Source organism: Astatotilapia calliptera, chromosome 13 (genome assembly GCF_900246225.1).
Source record: "Astatotilapia calliptera chromosome 13, fAstCal1.2, whole genome shotgun sequence".
Lineage (NCBI taxonomy): Eukaryota > Metazoa > Chordata > Actinopteri > Cichliformes > Cichlidae > Astatotilapia > Astatotilapia calliptera.
In genome coordinates, this window is record NC_039314.1 from 24277922 (window position 1) to 24292118 (window position 14197).

A 14197-nucleotide genomic window follows, 5' to 3' on the forward strand; every position below is an offset into this window, starting at 1 on the left:
CCTCTCCTATCCTCTCTTTCTTACAACTTTCCCATCTCCATTGCCAAACTACATTGGCAAGCTCTCCACCCTTGATGAGTGTATAACTCCCATAAATACAGTAAGTGGATGTCTTCAAATTTCCTCCCTCTTAACCCTGGCCAAACTGAGGTTCTTGTGTTTGCTGAGGAAGTCAATCATTGCTTTGATTCTTTCTGCAACAATATAAAATGATATGTGTTTGAAAAGGCACAAATAAAGTCATTATTATCACTCAGAGGAAAGTTATCGCACATCAACTGTAGCTTTCGCTAGCGGACCAGTTGGGTGCCAGATTGCACAGAAACAGCTTGTGTGTTTGATGATCAAGGATTGATAGTCAGGTCCTTGCAGTTCTGGGATTAAGACATTTTCAGCAAACATGAAGATTTCTTAAACTCTTAATCTTACTGGCTGCTCCACAAACATACCACGAGACATTCCCACTGAGCATTTGTGCCACCCCTTCCATGCACCACTGCTAATTAGGACATGCTGAACAAGTAATATAGTTTCCCCTCACCAAAACTAAAGTGAAAATATGTATACCCTCTGTATCACACAGCAGATCTCATTATTTGTCTGATATGGCCAAATCATTAAAAATGTTTCAAAAGGCATCAGCGTGTTGCAATCTATGTAAAAAAAAGAAACCAAAAAACTGAGGTTACAATATTTCCCACATGGCAGTTTTATCCAAATCACAAGGAATATATCTTTGCACTAAATTAGAAACTCACAAACTTAATTCATTTGTTAGTTTTTCTATCGAGGCTGGGGATTTTCAAGTAAAGTGCTTTCAAAAAGCATTTTTGACATACTGTCAGTAACTGTGTTTCCAAACTTCCGAAATTTAAATGTCAAAAGTCATTGTAATTTGACTCACTCTGTCTGATCAGACATATCAGTCCTGCTAGGAGATTCCAGAGGATCAATTCACAGGAAAAGCTGGACTTGCAGAGTCATGATGTGGCTCTGACCAGGAGCTGGCCTTGTTGATTATGTCATAAGTCATGCCCAGGTTTTTCTGTGGACCTTCTAACAAAATGCTTCTGTATTAGGTGATTCTCAGCTCAAGGTTAGCAAACTTTGAAAGGACAGAAGGAACTGGAGCACACAGCACTACAGTGGCTTTGCTCGAAACGGTAAAAAAGACACAGGGAAACCAGTTTGACCAAAACAAAACTCTACACAGCATCCTGTGCAATTCTCAGATTGACTGTAAATTTAATCAAATATATTAACGCACACTGAATCCTCTTACAATTCCCCCCATTTCACTAATTGAACAGACTTTCAGAAATCTTGAATACTGAATCTAAGGGTAGGAGTTCTGAGCATGGGAACTAAACCACCTCTGAATTATCAAGATAAAACTACATGCAGGTACCTGTTTATCAGTGTCCAAGAAGTAACTCATGCAAGCTCTTTTCCTCATGCAGCACACAACAGGAAATGTCTGTCAGATTTATCTTACTAATGGAAATGCTAGGCAGCTTGCAGGAGCTGGCACACCATCGGACATCACACATCTGATCTGAGTGACTTTGGACATTTGTGTTCTCACTTATAGCTCCACCATGTAACATCTAGGCAAGTAGAGACTATGCACCCACTAAACTCACTAAACACTACCCACTAATCACTCTTGCAGACTTTTCTCAGAGGTTTTCAGTCTTGACTTCCATGTCTTGGACTATTGCACAAGAAGTAGACACCCTCAGATTCATGACAGCTCACTGACATCCACTGGCCTATCTCTTCCCCTGCAGATGAGTCACGAATCACACTCCACTGCCACAAATGGATTTTAAATTTGGTAACAATTCAACTAGTAACAATGCATTTTATGTTCCAGGATTTCAGTCTAAAATTAACTAATTGTGAGGCTGGGCTGTACTGTGTCACAGTACTGTGTGACAGCAGCAGCCTCACTTTTAGCAGTGCACTCTGCTAAACCACAAAAATTCCAGACTAAAAATTTTAGGGAAATGAAAAAGAACAAAAGGCTTTGATCTGGCATAGAAGATTCCCTTATAAGTAAATTGCAAAAAACACTACACGGATAAAGTTAATGGTTTGCGTGGTCTTTTACGTCACAATCTATACTTGTCACTATGTTGCTTTTAATAAATACAATCAAAAGAAACGTGTAAATAAAGGAGGCTTGACCTGACTTACCCTCCCCTGGGGAGAGGTATGACATACGATCATATGGCATGTGTCTCGCAGTGCTGAGACTTCCGGCGGTTTACCTGCTGCGTTAAGCGGGATTGGTGCAAGACGCATTTCAACAATAAAGAAGAGATTACAGTCAAGAGGAAAAGACCGCACATCTTTCCCTTTTAAACTTTCATCTGAGTGGAATCGTGACAATACAATACAAACTGCGATGTGCCGCAAATCATGTGTTCTCTAACAGGACGTTCTTGATCATGCGTTTAGAAAGAAGCCTTATTAAAAAATATCCTCTGCTGTGCGAGACACTTTAGCGTGCACCTTTATGAAACCTTTAATCATGTTTAATCATGTGGGAAGAGAAGGATAACAGTACATGCACGTGACGTATACAGGGCAGGATTTCACACCTCCTCAGACGCTGTGTCAGACACTTGTGGCGCTCCGTCTCTCGCTCTTAGGTGCTCTTCTCCCAGCATGATCAGATCATTTTAATCATACCATTTTAATTATTTTGTTTTCAGTTACTACTGATTTTATCTACTGTTCTGATTTTATCTGTTTTGATTTTATATACTGTTGTTTGTTTGTTTGTTTGTTAATTAGTTAGTTAGTTTATTTGCTTGTTTTATTCAATTTTAAATCATGCTTTTTATTTGTTCTTGTTTCTAATGTCTCTGTAAAGCACTTTGAATCACCTTGTTGTTGAATTGTGCTATACAAATAAACTTGCCTTGCCTTGCCTTTGTTGTTGACACTCTTTCCACACTTGATCTGTGGAATGACTGCAAGAAGAAAGAAGGTGGGGTGGGTGTGTTTGTGAACTGCAGGTGGTGTAACCTGCTACATGTATCTGTTAAGGAGATTTTGCAACCGCGACGTCAAGCTACTTGTCATCAGAATTCGCCTGTATTATCTGCTGAGGGAGTTTACAAGCGTGATCGCTATTACTGTCTACATCCCTCCATCTGGCAAGGCTGATGTAGTCATCAGCTCTGTGACTGCGCCTCTCCAAACAAAACATTTGGGTGCCTTCATCCTCATCACAAGAGACAATAGAAAACTGGACCTATTTTATACTAATGTCAGAGACACCTACACCTTCACTACCCTCTCTCCACTGGGCAGGTCAGATCACAACCTGCTGTCCTGTTCACACCAGCATACAAATGACTGCTACCCAAATAACTAACCTTGGGTTACAAACAACTTGAAGGGCATACTCAATGAACTGAGACTGCAGTGCTTTGTGTCAGAGAGACTGAACAGCAACACAGTTCACCCAGGGAATTGTGCTGTCCCCTTTCCTCTTCACCAGCTATACGACTGACTTCACATACATCATATAAACGTATCTCCTTCAGAAATACTCTGATGACATGGCCATTACTGGAAGTGTGGAGATGGAATGGGAAGAGGAGTAAAGAAGACTGATTCATCGCTTTGTGAGGTGTTGTGATGTAAATTGTCTGCTGCTGAATGTGGCCAGAACAAAGGAGCTGGTGGTGGACTTCAGTAGAAGCAGATCCCAACCCTTCCCTGTCTGCAATGGTGGGACTGATGTCGAAATATTCACATCCTATAAGTATTTGGGAGTCCAACTGGATCGCAAGCTGGAGTGGTCTGGCAACATGGATGCTGTCTACAAAAAGGGTTTGACTTTCTACGAAGGCTCAGATTCTCCAATGTATGCAGCGGGCTGCTTTATATGTTTTATCAGTCTGTTGTTGTGAGCACCATTTTCTTTGCTGTGGCATGCTGGGGTACAGGCATCAAAGCAGACTGAACAAAGTCTGTTGTTGGCATTAAGCTCGCCACCCTGGAGATGGGGATCAGACAGAATGCTGGCAAGACTGCGAGAAATCATGGACAATGACTCCCACCCCCTCCATAACACACAGGACAATCTGAAGAGCAGTTTTAGGAACATGTTCCTTCAAACTCGCTGTCTGAGGGAACATTACAGGAAGTCGTTCCTTCCTGCTGCTATGAGATGCTTTAATTCATCTGGTTGGGTCAAAATTAATCAAACCTCAGTGCATCCTATCACTTTTGTACACCATAATATATATTTGCACATATACTTGTCCTTTATTTTAATATTTATCTATCAATATCTCCGTTTCTACACTTTATAGGAGTGTTTTATGTTTGTTTTACATTTGCTCCTATGACAACTCAATTTCCCCCTGGCATTAATAAAGTCTCTCTGGTATGGAGAAGCTGAGGCCAAGAGAGAGATAACCCAGACATGGATGGGGCTTCTATATGGAATACAAATAACAGATTTATTGTTACCGTCTGTGATCTCACCTGCTAGTTTTGGGGCTTTTCCTTTTGGGAAATGAACATACATGGATGAGGGCGTGGAGTACTATATTATCAGATAACATCTTGGCACATATACTAGCTATTTAAAAAATACCACAAGGCCAACAGCAAAACTTGAGCACTGACTTTATGTAGAGCTTGTTGGCCCTTTGAACAGCACAGTGAATCATAATGCGTCAGATAATTGTGTAAAAAGTTCTCTAAAGGTCACAAACAGAATCAGGAGGTTCCTTTTAATAACTCATATCAAACAGAGGGGAAGTCGGGAAGAAGAGCTGCCAGAGACCTACCACACACTCTGTCAGGAATATATGTCATAGAGTTCCCAGCAGTGGACTGTAACTACCGTTGGGATAATGCAAGCGTAAGTTCAGCATGTTTATGTCCTGAAATAACCTGTGCCTCTGTGTTAAAAAAGCACAGCACTATGACATACAGATGTTTCTCACACATATTGTTTTGATGTCTCCATTGTCACTATTTTAATCCTCTGACTGAATGAATGTGTAAAACTATTGGGATTATGCCATATGTTACCTTCAGGGTCACGTGATGGCAAACCAGAAGGAACAAATAAATGACCCGATATTGAAAAGCAGTGACAGGAGTGTTACAAACAGCAGATGTTTGAGCCAGCTCAACTATACTCGAGACTGCATCTCTGAGGTGTTACACTGCTCACTTTTTAACTGCATACTGACTAACACATGAATAGTTTAATGGAAAGACACTTTAAAAGCCAGATTAGATACATGTAACTGGAATAATATAAACTGTAACCACTTTACACCTGACATTTCAGCCGCACTTTTATAACTATGACATTAAATTGAAAATGTCTTTATTCTGAACTTGGGGATACAGCGCACAGCATATTGTGTCAGTGAGTATCCTTCTGCTTTATTTTATAGGGATGTTTGATGATATGTTTATTTCCATTTAGAGGAGTTTGCATAATGTTTGTGATGTCTTCTTTTTACAGCTGACTGCCGGACTCCCCAAAACTACTGGAGTAACATTATCAGTTTCTCTTTCACAGCATTGCTGGTAATGGTGGTACTTCTGTGCTGCATTTGCAGGTGTTTCATTGATGTTTATTATTAACAACACTTTGTTCATGTCAGGGTTATCAACTCCTAAGCTTCTGGCATTTGACATGTATTTTAAAATTCATTTCACTTCCCTCACTGCACTAATAAATCTCAACAAGGGAGTCTCAGATCACCACTGAGAGTAATTGTAGCGTCGAGCCAAAGATGGGAAACAGAATGACTTCTGGGTTATAAAAATTAGTGCACTTTGTAAGTGCCTTAAACCTGCAGCAAGACGTCAATGAGATTGAAGTCTTGGGGAAAAAGGGCTTTCTTTCTTCACCTCTCTAAACACTTTGCACATGAGTTCATGGTCTAAATAAAAACATAAATCTATTCTGTAATTCTCAGTCATACCACGTTTCAAAAAGGAGGACAAGTCATAGCATTCTTTACTTGTTCATTGGATAATGACTGTCAATTACAAATCATCTGCCACTGAGCAAGTTGTTTGACAATCAGACCCACCACTTGTCACAATCAGTCTCTTGCAACCCAGATGGTGACATCTTAAAGTTTCAGAATGGGAGTTTACGTCACGCTAGCTACGTTCATCTTTACACTGTCACTTTTTAGTGAGTGCCTGCAGTAGAGATTTACAAGTGTGGCATAACAGCAGCGACAGCACTTACTCAAAACAATCAATTATTCCTGACACAGTCAGGATTATTCTGAACCAAAAAGGAAATGACAATCTGCCCACACCTTAACCACATTTGCTATTATGTGTTTGTTGTGTTTAACTTTAGTTTTTACATTTTATGTACTTTATAACCACTAAAAAAGAACAATGTTTGAAGTGAAGGCCCTTCTTTTATAGGTTGATAAGCCTATAAATAGGTAAATGTTAGTAATAAGGAAGGTAGACTGAAGTATTTTCAGAAATCATTATTTATTTCTCAAAACTGGCATCAGTCACCTCACATACTTCTTAACACAGCTGATTACCATAAAGATTATGAGCTCTCTAATAATAAATAGCAAGCACAGACAGAGGAACAGGTGGTCTAACAATGAAAACATATCTGATCGTACCATAAGTTATCATTACAATGATGTCAGCAACAGTCTCCAACTCATCTGGCATCTGATCTGTTATTGATCTTTTACAGTGCTGATAACAGTGTGAAGAATCAGCACAGATAATGTGGAGTTAGATACAGTGAAGTTACATTTCATCAAACATTCTCCTCTATCAAGTCCTGTAAACATGCCACTGTTGCAGGAAAAGGTTCAGTGAAAACACCTTTTTATGTTTACTCTCATATGTTATTTATTGCTTTACTCATTTTTCAGATGTTCTCTGAGTGCAATTATTTGAGGAGAATCATGTGTATTGGTGTGATTTGAGGAAGCTCATCAGATCTGTTTGACCTGCTTCATGGAAGTTTTTGTTTTTATTTGTTTTTATTTAACTTCAGTCTTTTCAATCACAGTTGTCTGGTATTTGAAAAATGAAGATGCGTTTTCCTGATTCTAAGAATAAAAACAATATTTAAAAATTCTTTTTTTTTTAATCAAGTTGATTTTTTTCAGCTTCAGTCAGTACTTGGAGTAGTGTTTATTGTATAGACTGAACTTTAAGTGAGACTTTGGAAATCAGAAAACTATAAAACTAAAGACATTTTGTCAGTTGCTGAAATTTTACATCTCCAGCCTCATCAGGGACATTTTAGATTATAATTCTGTTACAGTGCTAACAAGGATCATGGAGTCAAAGGGTGACTAGAAAAAAGACATGTTCATAAAAGGTGCCACAGTTTTAGTCATAAAATAATTATATGCTGCTTTTTATTGAATAACCATTTCTAACCTTCTTACTTTGTTTCATTGAGGTTACAACATGTTTTTAACACAGCTAATTACTTTTTGGTTTTATCATCTCATACTGCTCTCCAGTATTGACTCCTGTAAACTGCTGCAGAGAAAGATTCTGGGTTTCCCCTATTTGATACTTACATTCTCATATTTCATTTAACCCTCTCAAGGCAGGCGTTGCAGATTTGCAACAGTTAAACACTAACAACCTGATTACCCCACATACATATTTTATGAGTTTTTTTTACTCAGAAGTACCACTGCAGGACTTGGTTGTGCATTAGCAACTAAAACTTAATTTGAGCCTGAGAGGGTTAATGCATTGGCTGTTTTTCCAGATGTTCTTTCTGATTTTAATCACTTCAGGAAAATTGTGTATTAACCTGATTTGTGAAAGCATGTATTTTATTATTATGAAGTGCACAGTTAAATTCAGACTCATTGTCAATAGCTGGACGAAAGATTTCACCAACTTGTAGAATATTTAGTGTCCTTCAAGGAGGAGTCAGGCCCCAGTCACACAAGCTTAGTGAGTGGCTGGTGACTGGATGCTGTTTATTCCTGCCCGTCAATGTGGAAAATTCTGGGCAAAACTGTTCGCCGAGAGGCCAATTTTTCCACCATGGTAAAACCATAGTTGCATGGTAAATGCTGACTTGTCTGCAAAAACTTGCAAACTACTTGCCAAGTGGCAGCAAAACTGTGAAAAGTGCGGGCTTTTGGAAATGTTTCGGTCACAGCTCTAAGGCACCTCTTTCGGAGTCGAAAAGGTGAAGATTCTCTGTTTTTATCGCAGTTTTAAAGCTAATTTACAGCAGCCAAAGCTAACAAACCACAAGGAGGTTTCTGGTAAGGCACATTCTTTCTGAAGGATTTCCCCTCGTCACAGCCAGCAACCATTTACCAACCAATCGAGGAATGCACATTTTTGTCTCCCTAGCAACAGCACTGGCTGATGGCAGTGGCATTACTGAGCAGGGCAGTGCAAACTGCAAAAAGCTGCTCAGGAATCTCTAATGTAACATGAATCAGCAAAACTTGTTGATTAGCCTCCAGACTTCCTGGATTCCATTCTAGCAGTCACCGTTTTACAGGTGGTCTAGGTCCTAATAATCCACTGTCAGAAGATTAATCAGAAATGCCATGTTGACAAGTCCTGGACAGATGCTTCCTGCACCTAGCAGGTGAGGTATCTTAGGTATGCCCAATAAAGAGGAGATCCTAGAGCAGACAGTGATGTCACTGAGCTTGGGATTTCCTGGGTTTCCCCCATGTGATGGCTCTAGGAATATTTCCTAGTGGCTTGGCCTGCTTTTTGTGATCTCATTTTCAGGTCCTAATTAATAGCTCCTCCTCTCCAGTAAAGGAAATCTCCTGCTTGGGAGCCTCAGTAAGCTACAATTTCCTTCAAATATGGCTCTCTCTCTCTCTCCCTGAAAGCAGTCTGCTGCTGTTTTCATTTGCTTTGATTGTGTTGTAGTTAGCCTACTTTAAGCCACGTGTAGTTTATAGGGTAAAACCTAATTTTCTTCTTGTTCTTTTTTCTTTCTGCAAGGGGCGATCGTGGTAGCCCCGGCTCGGACAGTCTCGGTCGTTGTGTCCTTGGGCAAGACACTTCACCTGTTGCCTACTGGTGGTGGTCAGAGGGCCCAGTGGCGCCAGTGTCCGGCTGCCTCGTCTCTGTCAGTGCGCCCCAGGGTGTCTGCTACAATGTAGCTTGCCATCACCAGTGTGTGAATGGATGCATGACTGGATGTGTAAAGCGCTTTGGGGTCCTTAGGGACGAGTAAAGCGCTATACAAATACAGGCCATTTAGCTTACCTTTTCTTTTCTTTTTTTCAAATTTTGCCTTATCTCGAATTATCATTAATTTATTTTCTCAGTGAAATTGTTACTGTGTGGCTTTCCCTTCGTTGTTACATCTTTAAAGAGCTGGACAATGTGGAAAAGATGAAAGCAGTTAAACATTTGCATTAGTAAATAACTAAAACAGCCTCACGCATTTTACTACAAGAAGGGAAATGGTAATCGCTGAAAAGTTATGTGGGACTTTTCCGTGAGTCACGTGACCACCCGTTCATTCGCTCTTCTCCTCCTGCCTTCACTGCGTGTTGATAGCGGAGGCAGGTCAGGTCAGTAGTCTTAAGGAATCCCCTTTAGTGACACAGTGGAGAACTGCGCGCTGTGACTGTCCGGGAGAAATTGGAATCAACTAGACTCGCTACGAAGACGATGTGGACTCTGGCTCTTTGGATTATTCGTAAGTAGATTAATATAACATTTCATTGGACAACTAAAGCCAAATAGTCTGCAGCTCTCACATTGTTACCTTCAGTCTGTCAGCAACTGCAGTCAAGTGAAGTGAGCCCTCATCGCAGGGAATTTGCATCAATGTGATGCGTTTGTTTTTTTTTTTTTTATCACCTTTATCAACTTAATCACCACTAAACAGTAGTCTGTTTACTCAGTGAGTCAAAGGAAAGTATTCTTAGATGCAAAACCTGAGCATATTCATTTGTATTTTATTATATTAATTTATTATTATTATTATTATTATTACATTTATTTATTTATTTTCTTTTTTCTTTGGGGGGGGGGGGGGGGGGGGCATGTAGTTGCCGTAAAACACGTGATATTTTTTGCCAGCTCTGACGGAGCAGGCAACCCTTACGCACTGCGCAAAGCGGAAGCTTTGACTGGACAGCAGCGGGAAATACCACGAAAATAGCTTTGAGGCAACACTATCTGTTTTTTTCTTTTCACTGTAGGACTTGCATTGCGTGAGAGGTGTGGCTCCCTGCAATACCAGATTTACTGATTAGAGTGTGCATCTCATCGCAGGGATTACAGGGATAGAAAAAAGTTTTATGGTCTTTTTGGGCTCTCACAATTGAACAATTGATCCACTGTCTCAGATGACCACACGAATACCACAAGCCATTATGACAGAACCACTAACATTAATCCAATAATGTTAGTGGTTCTGTCATAAATTAACCCCCCCCCCCAAAAAAAAAAACAAAACATGTAGCTTGTGGTCTTCTCCTGTTGGGCACAGAGAGAAAACATATGGCCTGGTCATGATAACGTAAAGAAGTCAAGTTTCCAGAAGTGACGGTGCATAAAGTCATGCTCAAATAAAGATCACTACATCTGGTCTTCTTGTCTTTTCTCCCCAGCTTACCTCAGTCTTTGCTGTGCACAGCACCTTGCGTGCAATGCCACTCAGCTTCCTCAGGGGACTTTTTACAGCGTCTCAAAGATGAAGGCAACTGAGTGTCCCTACTCCTGGATGAACAGCACTGTAAGTTCAACAGCTGCTCTGCCAGCAAACCTCTGCTTCTATGTTAAAAAATCGAAGCATGAAAAGCACAGGTGCAAATAATAATATTAAAACAAATTGTGTGATTGGTCTTTGGCCAAAAGCTACACCTGTGTTTGACATGCAAAACACAGGTGTAGCTTACAAACACAGGTGTGCAAACACAGGTGTGCTTATAATTTAGAAACACAGGAGTTTCTAAATTATAAGCACCTCATGAGCTTGATTTATTGTCGACACTGTCATTATTATTGAAACCTTTAGACTGACTTTGTACAGGTGGTGATTTTGCCATGCGTTTCCCTTCAGGGGCACGTGCTGGCAAACCAGAAGGACAAAATGGGTGACCTGGTGTTTAACAGCAGTATTGGGACTCTTTTTACCCGCACATGCTTCTCACAGCTCAACTACACTCGGGACTGCGTCTCTGAGGTGTCACACTGCTGACATTTGACCTGCTTACTGAGTAACACATGAACAATTTAAAGCAGAGATACTGTATAAACCATATTGGTTATGTGCGACTAGAAGATTACAAGTTAAAGTTCTTCAATTATCCATTTATCGACATTAACTTAAAAACATAGTCATTCTCATGAGCTCAGTACACGTATGAGACTTACCCAATTTCTCTTTCTATTTTTGTACTTAGGGGATACAACAAACGGCTTATTGCTTCAGTGAGTATTTGTCTCCTTAACATTTAAAGATTATTTGATGTTTTTATCCATTGATACAAATGTAGATATTGTTTTTCATTTTTACAGTTGACTGCATAATTCAGGCGCCTCTGGAGGAAAAAGGTAGGGAACAGCAAAGTAGAAAACTATATTGTAGTTAAGATTTGTATTAAAAATGAGTTTCATGTTAAAACAGGTATGAAAGTTTTTCTCTTTTATTAAAAAATGAGATGAGGATCTGAAACAACCACTGATAAATGACTGCAGGAAGTGTAGGGTGTGACTTTAGATGGTGTTGTTGTTTTTTATTACATCACCTTTCTCCACTTCCTGTTGATGAATGAGTCACCTAAGAGTGTCTTGCCTCACTTCTCATTCATAAATAAGTAACTATTGTGTAGTAATGTAACATTTAAAACTCACTTTCCCAGTTCAAGAATGTTGTTTGAATTCTCCTATAGCTGTGTATTCGTCACCCTGCCTTTGTTAAAACTAATCGCTTTCCATAGAGTCTATAGAAAGTTCATAATTACAACACACGAGACAGCAACAGACTCCCAGCCTGACTTTCTCAGTTATTAATTTGTAAATGACTTGTAAAACAAATCTATGGACTGTAAGACATTGCTCGCTGATTTCACAGTGAGCTAAGTGAGTTAGGATTTGTCCCTTGTAAAGGGAAATTTAGAACCTATGTGGTTAGTCTCTGAGAGGTGTGAATTTAGGTGATGACAGTTAAAGACCAGTTGAATTGTCTTGAGGTTTCAGTAGAAAGAGCTTTTGTCTTTAGCAAACTAAATAAAAAAGCGACAATTCGGGACAGATAAAAGACAAGGAGTGTCGAAAAATGTCTATTACTAAACTTTCCACCTTTCAAAGACGCCAATTTAGGAGGGATACAGGACTGTCTTATAGATTTTGATTAGAATCATGTATAATGGAGATTTCAGCAGATGAACCGTTAAACTCTTTGCTCTTGCAGGGATTTCTCGACAGTACTGGAGCAATATTGCCAGCGTGTCGTTCTTGGTGCTGGTGTTGCTGCTGGGACTTTTGAGGTATTTTAAATATAAATATTTAGACTTATAACCAGGCTTCGTTCATTTCTGTTCACTTTTGCACACACTTTAACCTCATGCTCATCTTGCATATTATGTATAAAAATCTGTTATTGCTCTGTTACAGTTGTGTCCTGAGGAGGAACCGGTAAAAATGTGAAGGCCTAGCACATCTAGAAAGCATCGGAAATTCATTTGTCTGCCCGTTAAGTAATTAAAATTCTGGTTCTTTTTATTCATCGTCAACACCGGCTGATGATACATCCTTTATTCTTTATCACGAATGCCTTCAAACATATATGCTCAAAACAGTTTTTAAGCTTTTTACAGTACTGCCTCTACATTTTGAGTAGCAGTGTTCCTATATTACAGAAATATACCTGCTTTGCCCCACTTTCATGTTGGAGTTGAAATTATCCTCCGCTAAGTAAGGTAACATAATCTCTAATATTGAATTCTATAAACATGCCACCGCTTGCCAGGTTCTGGGAAAATATGATTGTATATTTCCTCTTTCATGTGTCATTTACTCATTTTTTTTGTTTTGAGTTCAATCATTTCAGGAGAATCAGTGTATTGATGTGATTTGAGGAAGCATGTATTGTCTACTGTATTGCATATTATGAGGTGTATAGTTTGGTGTAGTGTGACAGAACTTCAGCTACAGTATGTCTTCCTCCTATAAGCTTCTCTTTATAACTTTCTTTTTCTTTTGTAATCAGGCTAAAACCAAAAGCTTCCACTTTGGAAACTAGCCCTCAATGTAGCCACCCAGCTCTGATGATGATGATAGCGAAAGGATTTGCCAAACTAAAAATGCAAAGCAATGGTGTCCATTTTTAATCAATTATTAATGAATTAGCAACCCAAATCAAGCCTGTTCTCAGTAGGTGGACAAATGTTCAGATTTTCTTGTGAAATATCAGCATCACCGAGAATACCAATAAGGTATTGATAGCTGATTTTTAAAATCAGAACAATATCCATCCCTCTCTGTGATAGGTTATATATCAGTGGTAAATTTGGCTTGCAAACAAGCACAATTAGTGTTTAATTAGTTTCAGCCTTTATAATCACTGCACAGCCACCAGTGTCATGTCATTAACTGGTTCAGTGTGGAATATTCCTGAGGTTGTGGAAACCTCAAACCAAAACCCAGCAGCAACATAGCTTAACCAGGTCTTGCCACAAAACCAGCGTTTCTTTTCAAGGTCAAGCTGTGAAAGTGTTTATCCCGTACTTCTTACTGTCTGTAACCCCTTTAATATAGATTGTAATCTTTTTGCTAAGCTTGTAGAGAAAATCATTTTTCCTTAAATGTCTTTATTAAAGCTAAAAATATATTTTTTGCATATAAGAAGGCAGATATATGTCCATGTCAATGTTTAAATGCCAGATTATTTTACTGTATATATTTAAAATATACTATTATGAAATGTCTATATAGATATGAATTAAGATACTTACTATTAAAATACCAAATTCATTCCATTAATATTCTAAGCACAGGCATTTAACACACAGCTACAAACAAACAAGGTGTGTTTGGATGTGTGTGTGGAAATGCAGAGTTGGTAAGTTTTTGGAGGATCTTTTATATACATATAATTTGTACCTGGTGTACAGTACTAGATTTTATTAAAGAATATGGTCTTGAGGCATTTTTATACTGCATGACATAATGAAAATCTTCTAACCCA